General features: G+C 49.7%; 2 non-coding genes across 2 annotated transcripts; both read right to left on the bottom strand.

Moving 5' to 3' along the window:
• Positions 1–1,111: 1,111 nt before the first annotated feature.
• On the bottom strand, positions 1,112–1,183 carry Trnap-agg (transfer RNA proline (anticodon AGG)). Its single transcript has one exon. It is a non-coding gene; the product is annotated as a tRNA-Pro (tRNA).
• A 905-nt stretch (positions 1,184–2,088) lies between these two features.
• Positions 2,089–2,160, bottom strand: Trnap-ugg (transfer RNA proline (anticodon UGG)). Its single transcript has one exon. It is a non-coding gene; the product is annotated as a tRNA-Pro (tRNA).
• Positions 2,161–8,432: the final 6,272 nt, after the last annotated feature.

Genomic DNA, 8,432 nt, shown 5'->3' with positions numbered 1-8,432 from the left:
TCTGTGTGGCCTTGCTTTGTAGACCAGGCTGACTCCAAGAGAGATCCACTGCCTCTGCCTCCCCGAGTGCAGGGTTTACAGGCCTTCCTCACCATACCTGGCTTAGAAATAACTTTTTAATCCTAAGGATTTGGGAGACGGAGTGGATCTCTGAGTTCTAGGACAGCCAGGGCTACACAAAAAAAATCTTGCCTCCAATACCAAAATCAAAAAAATAAATGCAATTTCTAATAATCTCTAGATTAGTGTATAAAGGGCCCTGACTTTTCATTTCACACGGAGCCCTACAAATTACATAGCTAGCCTCTCGGGTGAAAAAGCCTTGCCCTCCAAAGAGCCTTTTTCTTCCCTCAAGAAAATAAAAATGAATGATTTAATTAGTTTTTCTGACTCTCAAATGTACCAGGTGATATTTCAACATGCTCTTTTACTGATTAGGGCCCGAGTGTAGTGGTTGCATGCCTTTGATCCCCTCACCCTGGAGACAAAGGCAGGCAGATCTCTGAGTTCCAGGCCAGCCAGGGCTACACAGAGAAACCATGTATCAAAGAAAACAAACAAGCAAAACAGAAACAAAACAGGGCCTTTGAGATGCCTAGTGACTGTGGACTGAGAAAGGAGAGAGCCACTGAAAGTTGTCCACTGTCTTCCACAGGTGTGAACACACACACACACTGAGACAGATAGATAAATGTCATAAATAAACTGCTGGTTGGGCTAGTGCTTCTAGATTCAATGTCTGGGAGAAAAAAAAAAATCACAGCCAATGGGCTTTTTCCAGCAACCTGCCACCACCACTAAACCTAAATAAACTCCCTTGTGGGGCTGGAGCCCTCTACTCTGGCATTAGTGACTTCCTCAGTGTGGTCTTTGATCTCCCCAGTGACGTCGCCCCAATCGCCAACAAATATTAAAATAAAACGTAATTTAATTTTCAAAATAGATCAAACTTTCGCCTCCTGAGCTAAGTCTAAGCAGAGGTCTGTGACTTGAGACTCAACTGTTTTCCAACAGTACAGTACAGTGGGATCTCTTTAAAAGGTCGCCTCTTCCCCGATGACTCTCGGGATTGCATCTAGGGACTTTATACAGTTATCTGGAAGATAAAGATGGGCTCGTCCGGGATTTGAACCCGGGACCTCTCGCACCCTAAGCGAGAATCATACCCCTAGACCAACGAGCCACGGAGGCAGTTGGGCTTGGTCCACTTTATGACCATCGCGGAGTCTTAGGGCGGGCCCTGAGGCGCTGAGCTGGAAGGAGAGTCGGATTTCAGACCCGCCCTGAGAGGGTGAATTCAGAGACTGTGGTTGCCGAGGGACTCCGTGGTTTGACCCCTTCTCCGTCCATCACGCTCAAAGGGAGGAGCAGCCTGGGTCCGCCAGTGCCGGGTCCCCTAGATCTTGGCCCTCGGATGCCGCTCGGTACCTGGCGGTTCGCGCTGCCCACGTGGAAGCCCACGCCCTGGAATTCACAGTCACTACGCAGGACGGACTGTGCCCGGCAGATCCGGGTCGCGACCCCTAGAATCCGGGACCCGGTCATCAGCCTACGCTGCGGCACCCTGGGGTATAGCGCGCCTGGCGCCCGGTATAGCATTTCCCGCTTGTGTGCGGTGCCCTGCTTAGCGGAGAGGCCAAAACCACGAGGAGAGCTCGCGACGACCAGCGTGGACCAGCGGCAGGCCAGGGAGCCTCCAGCCCGTGGCCTCGGGCCCGAAGAAGGGGCGCTCGCAGGTGGACGACCCAGCAGATCGCACCCCGGGCCCTGCCTGCGATGCTCCCCGCTCCCCTGCATCAGCCGCTGGGTCCCAGCCGCCTCTGGGGCATCGGGGGCTCTGTCCAGAGTTGGGAATCCCTCTCCCTCGCAGGCTTCCTTGACCTGTGAGAATACTGCAGGTCTGGGCCGAACTGGTTTCCGGATCCAAGCTACTACTAGTTCCCTCTTCTGTGGAGACGTTCCTGGGGCTTGATATAGAGAGGAAGCGAGACCTCCGCCCAGCCAAGCTCCGCGGAAGGGCTTTCCGCTCTCTTCCTTGTTTTAGCAGGGGGAAACTTCTCAGAAGAAAAAAAAAAAAAAAGGGAGCACGGGCTCGTCCGGGATTTGAACCCGGGACCTCTCGCACCCAAAGCGAGAATCATACCCCTAGACCAACGAGCCACCCACCGGGGAGTGTCCTCCTCCCCCCCCCCACAGCAGTGAGTTAACGGGGCTGCTGTCCCAACCATCCTCCCTGGTCACTGTAGATCCCACAGCCCGGGTCGGATCTTTCAGGGTGTGTTAGTTTGGAGAGCTGCTGCGCCCACGATTTTCCCGACCCCCGACTGGTAGATGGTCCGACGTGTCAGCAGAAGCGGCAGACTTTCCGGGCATGCTTCTGTCAGACAGCGCGAGGCAGAATGTACACGTTTTCCAAAAGGACAGTCGGCTCTCCGAACAAAGTACTGCAAGGGCCCGTAACTAAGCAGAATTCGAAAGAATCCAGAAGTTCTGGGGAAGGAGGATTAACTGCTAAATGCGCTTGCTCAGAGCTGGGTCCTGCTGCCCAGCGCGCCCTGAAGGCTTGGACTCAGGGCGGAAGGAGAGATCTGACTCCTCAGAGTTTTCCTCTGAAACACACGCACACGCGCTCGCACTGATGATGATTTTAAAAAAAATTTTTTTAAGAACAAAACTGTGCGTATGTGGTTTGCGATGGGCATTGGTGGCAGTGGGAAAGGACAGCGAGGAGGACATGGAAGTCAAGGTCATCTTCTATTTCAGGGCAGGTTGGAAGCCAGCCTGGAACACAGAAGCATCTCTAGTGGTGTGGTGTGTCTGGGATCAGGCACGGTGAAGGGCCAGAGGCAGCCACGCCTATCGGGGAAGCCGAGGAGGCGAGAGAAGCCTGGCGGCTCACCTGTGCCCCTGCCTCCCATTCGTCCCGTTTTCACCGAAAGGCAGTCAAGAGCAGAACCCAGCTCGCCATGCTTGCCGGCTGCTGAACTCGGACTGCCTTCCTTCCTCAGGCCTTCCCGAACGGACACTCTTCTCACCCAGAACCCGGGGGGAGACGGCTCAGCGGCGGTGGGGGTGGGGCGGGGCGGGGGGTGGGGGAGCCAGTTGTCCCCAAGCCCGAGTTAGAGTCTCGGGACCCCCGCTGTGAAAGGAGAGAGCTGACTCCCTCCCACAAGTTGTCCTCTGACCTCCACACTCACGCCGTGGCGCTCAGTCACGCCCCACCGTCAGACAAACAGATTAAACAGCAAAACAGGTGATGCACTCTAATTAGAAAACCGAGCGAACCTGGTTTTTCGACCTAGAAAAGGGTATTGAGGGCTAGAGAGATGGCTTCTGGGTAAAGTGCTGGCTGCTCAAACAGAAGGATCTGCGGTCAGTCTCCAGCATCTGCATAAAAGCCAGGCATAGAAGGACACATCAGCAACCCCGTGCTGGGGGGGGGGGGGGTCCCTCCATGCAGTCGGATATGAGCGTCTTGGTCTGCGCAGCATTGCATGTGCCTGATGCTTGAGGAGCTCAGAAGAGCATGTTGAATGCTCCGAAACTGGGGTTCCAGACAGTTGTGAGCCACCATGTAGGCGCTGGAAACCAACTCAGGTCCCCTGCGAGAGCCGTAAGGGAGTAACTGCTAAACTGTCTCTGCAGGCCTCTGGCGTAGGCCAGTAAATTGCTTTTTATCCTAGTGCCTTTCAAAAGAAATATCCAGTAATTGTTTCAAACATATTCCATACACCCATGCCCTGGCTTGCTGGCGCTGGAGTCTGAGATTTAAGGCTGCTGATTACAACAATCATAAACTAAGGCAGAATACAGTGTTGGTGGGTAAGTAAATCCCCAAAGCTGTGGTGAGTCCAAGGGAGTTTGAGGAATGTGCTGGGAGATCAGGAAGGCTTTGTGGGCATGACGTTTGAGATATTTGATTCTAAGGGATAAGCAGCTCTAACGGATAGGGCAGTGGACCGGTTTTGTGTAGGAAGATCTTCCTCCACAAAGTTAGCTGGGTAGGGAGGTTCAAGGTGTGACCGATGAACAGCCATTTGTGCCCAGACTCCATCAAGAAAAGTCTTGAAGGCTGGAGAGATGGCTCAGCTAGGTTCAATTCCCAGCCCCCACATGGTGACACATCACGGACTGCAACTGCCAGGGGCCCTGATACCCTGTTCTTGTCTCTGTGGATGCCAGGCACACTAGTGGTGCCCAGACATACATGCAGACAAATGATCCATACACATAATAACAACAAAGATAGTACTAGCAATAGTGAAAAGAAAGAAAAGCCTTGCGGCATCATGTAGGTTCTCTGCGTTACTACCCAGCTCATTGCCCTCCTTGCTGTACTCAGTATATTGTTAGGAGAGAGAGAGAGAGAAAGAGAGAGAGAGGGGTCAAGTGGTAGCATCCACTGTTTTAAAGATATATTTATTTTTATGCTTGAGTCCATGTAGCTCATGCATGAAAGTACCCAGGGAGACCAGAAGAGGGTGCTGCATTCTCTGGAACTGGAGTTAGGGTTGTAAGCAGCCATGCAGATACTGGGACCTGAACCCTGGTGGGGAGAAGAGTAGCCAGTGCTCTAACCACTGAGCATCTGCAGCCCTGGGAGCTCTCCAGAGGCAGAGCCGAGCAGGTTCTTTCTGAGTTCAACGCTGGCCAGGGCTACACAGTGTCTCAGAAAAGAAGAGAAAGGAAGACAGAGGAAGGGAGGGGGCCAGGGAAAAGTCTTGGAAGTCTGTCTGGAAGGATGGGGCTGATTCAGACTGTGCATAGCTGCTTTCAGAGGCGGAATCAGTTCATACTAAAGCATCCTGATATGCAGTGACGATTCTTGGAAAGAAACCGTGTCTGCAAAGGCCGACCGACTGGTTAGAACGGCAGCAATAGGAGGAGGTTGGAATGCTGCAGATCCAGAACCTAACTGCTATTTATCTTGGGCTATCTTTAGTCCCTATATAGCCCTTTCTTACCCACTTCTGCGTTGGAGTTAACATCCTGTGACTAACAGATAAAAACCTTTTGGAATGAGTTCATTCAGCAGACACTTGCTTCTACCAAACTAAAAGCTGAGAATGTTATCAGATAGCATGAAGTTTACTGCTGAGATTTCTCTGCTGTTCACATTCATACTGTTTCCACCAAGGTATTTCAAAGGTGTCTGGGGGCTGGAGAGATGGCTCAGCAGTTAGGAGCCACTGCTCTTGCAGATCAGGGTTTGGTTCTAGCACCCACATGGCAGGAAACAAAGGTCTCTCCTCAGTTCCAGGGGATTCGGTGCTCTCTTCTGTGCCCTATTGGCCCCCAAACTCAAGCGGTACTCATAAATTCACAGGCACATATACACATAAATAAGAAATACAACGTCAGGCTGGAGAGATGGCACTTCAGCTAAGAGCACTTGCTTCTCTTGGAGAAGGAGGAGTTAGATTTGATATCTAGTACCCACGGTGGCTCACAATCATCTGTAGCTCCAGTTAAAGCTGATCTCTGTGGGCACCAAGTACAAATGTGGTACCCGTATGTACACGCACAGGCAAAACATGGGTAAAATAAAACGACTAAAATTATTTTAGAAAAAAGGTTTTTTTGTTTTGTTTTGTTTGAGACAGAGCCCTGACTGTCCTGGGTTCGCTTTGTAGACCAGGCTAGACTGGAACTCACAGAGAGTTCCAGGAAGCCACTGCCTTCCTGAATGCTAGGATTAAAGTTGTGCACCACCACCCCATGGTTTGTCTTTTTTCTTTTTTTAAGATTTATTTATTATTATGTATACAATGTTCTGTCTGCATGTCAGAAGAGGGCACTAGATCTCGTTATGAGATGGTTGTAAACTACCATGCATGTGGTCACTGGGAATTGAACTCAGGACCTCTGGAAGAGCAGCCATTGCTCTTAACCTCTGAGCCATCTCTCCAGCTCTAGTCTCCTGTCCTGTCACAGGTTCTCACACAGCAATCTACAAACACCCTCTAATGCAGCTTTGAATGAGACGCCTTTGGGTTAAGAGGAATGGGGACCAACTTGATCGACCAAATTGGTAAGGGGGAAATGACAGTGTATTGCAGGAAAGTGATCCAGAGACACCTTGGGGGACAGGCTCAGCTCAGCTCAGTGAACCTGGATTTCAGAGTTTCTCCACTTGATGGCTCCAAGGAAGGAATATGGGCGGGCCCTTGAAATGTATCTACTGGGGTTGGAGAGATGACTCAGAGTCCAGAGTTCAATTCCCAGTAACTACATGGTGGCTCATAACCATCTATAGTAAGATCTGGTATACAGGCAGAATGTTGTATAAATTTTAAATAAATCTAAAAAAAAAAAAAAAAAAAGAAAAAGAAATGTATCTACTCATGTGGCCAAATTTTTTTTTATATTTGTTTATTTATTTACTTTTATGTATGAATGCTCTATGTATGTACACCTGCATGCCAGGAGAGGGCACCAGATCTCATTATAGATGGCTGTGCAAGAGCAGGCACACAGTGGTCTTAACCACTGAGCCATCTCTTCAGTCCCCCAAGTGTTTTCATAAGCTTTGTAAAGACGTTTTAACCATAGTGGGTTGAGACCTTGGTCTCTTGTCTTTTTTTTTTTTTTTATTCATTCATTCATTTTATTTTTTTTCTAGATAGGGTTTCTTTGTGTAGCCTTGGCTGTCCTGAACTTTCTTCCTGGACTCTCCTAGACTGTGTAGACTCTGTGGCTTTGTAGACCAGGCTGGCCTTGAACTCACAGTGACCACTTGCCTCTGCCTCCCTGAGTGCTGGGATTAAAGGCATGCATCTGCACTTGTAAATTCCTGAAGTCTGTGCAAGGGAGTGTGCTTCAAGTATGGCTTTTTCCTGTGGGCATAACAGGGACGTCCCATTGTCCTTCTGGAGTTTGTAACACTGGCGGTGATTAGCACATCAATGGAGATAAGTAGGCCTGTGGTGATGCTAAGGAGCTATTATTGACATTCCTTAGTTGGGAGAGAAAGGTTCACAGGTCTCTCATCTGGAATTCCAAACGGTACAACCCCTCCACCTCCTGCCTACTGCTTTCCTACCTCCTGCCAGCAGCTAGGAATCTTGGAAGCTGCTAGGCTTTTAAAGGAAGATGATGGATAACAAAAGAGTCCTTGGTGATGCAGCTCCTCAGAGGTCACTGTTATGATGGTGTGAGACTTTGTTGATGAAGTAGTTGTTCTGGGGTCACTCGTGAGGCTTTGTGAAGAAAGCTCAAAAAACTAATTGGTTACCAAGCTTGACTTTGGTAGAATCATTTCCTTGGTTGCCTAACTGGTATGAGCAGATACTTGTTGATATAATCCCAGGAAAAGTTAACATCAAGCATAGACTTTTTTTTTTTTTTTTCCCTCTTGGGATAAAGTTTGACATGAGAAAAATGCTTCCATAATGCTTGAGGTATTTGCACCAGCGTTCTGTAACAGTGTCCAGGAAAATGAAGCATTTCATCTTGCAGGGAAGCTCCTTCAGTAGGAAGGTAGACAACTCAAAAGAGCTCAAGAAGTCCCTGAAACTGATCAGATTCACTAAGTCCCTATCTGTCAGAGTAAGCAGTGAAAGCAAGACCAGCTGCCTGGAAGAAGCAGAAGCCAGCTGAGCTAAGTGTAAGAGGGTTAGCCCAACTGAGGCTCCTGGAAAGGACACTCTCCAACATCCATCCATCCATCCATCCATCCATCCATCCATCCATCCATCCATCCATCCAATGTATGAGGAGGAAGCGTATGACACTATGCATATATGAAGGTCAGGGGACAATTTGATTCTCTCTTTCCAACATGACTAAGGTTGTCAGGCTTGCTGGTGAGTGCCTTCATCTGATGAGCCCTCTAGCTGGCTTTCATAATATTGTAAAGCTTTCAATTCTTCTTCCCCCGTGTATTTCAGCTGTTTCTTTCTGGTATTCCTGTTTGATTCTGGGCCTCCAGTAAGCACATTTAACCTCCCTGTTGACTGGCTTATCTTGTCTCTTCCTGACACTCCCTCTCCTCCCCCTCTCTGTTTAATAGTCTTTGTTACCAGAAGATACAGAAAGAGACAGGGTGCTCGGACAGGAAGGGGAGAGGGGAGAGCAGAAAGAGGGGAGCCACAGGCTAAAGCAGAGGGAGTCTGTTGGCCAGCCGTGGTGTCTGGAGACAGGGAGCCTGGCCCTGTGGTAGAGCTCGGTTTGTCAGGCAGAGCGGGAAAGGCAGAAGTGAGTCAGGTTGCAGGATTCACGATGGGACATGACACTGGTGTCAAGGCTGAAGCAGAGACCAGTGCTTTCTCTCCTTGGTGGTTGACATGGACAGATAAAACAAGTCTTTGATCCCAGGACTCAGGAGGGAGGCTGAGGAAGGAGGATTGCCAAGAGTTTGTGGTCAGCCAGCCTGGGCTGAAGAGTGAGATTATGTCTCAAAAAACTTAAGGGGAAGCGGGGGGGGGGGGGGG

This window comes from Psammomys obesus, unplaced genomic scaffold, assembly GCF_907164565.1.
Source record: "Psammomys obesus unplaced genomic scaffold, mPsaObe1.curated_primary_1811, whole genome shotgun sequence".
Classification (NCBI taxonomy): Eukaryota; Metazoa; Chordata; class Mammalia; order Rodentia; family Muridae; genus Psammomys; species Psammomys obesus.
This window is presented reverse-complemented; position numbering and strand designations above follow the sequence as displayed.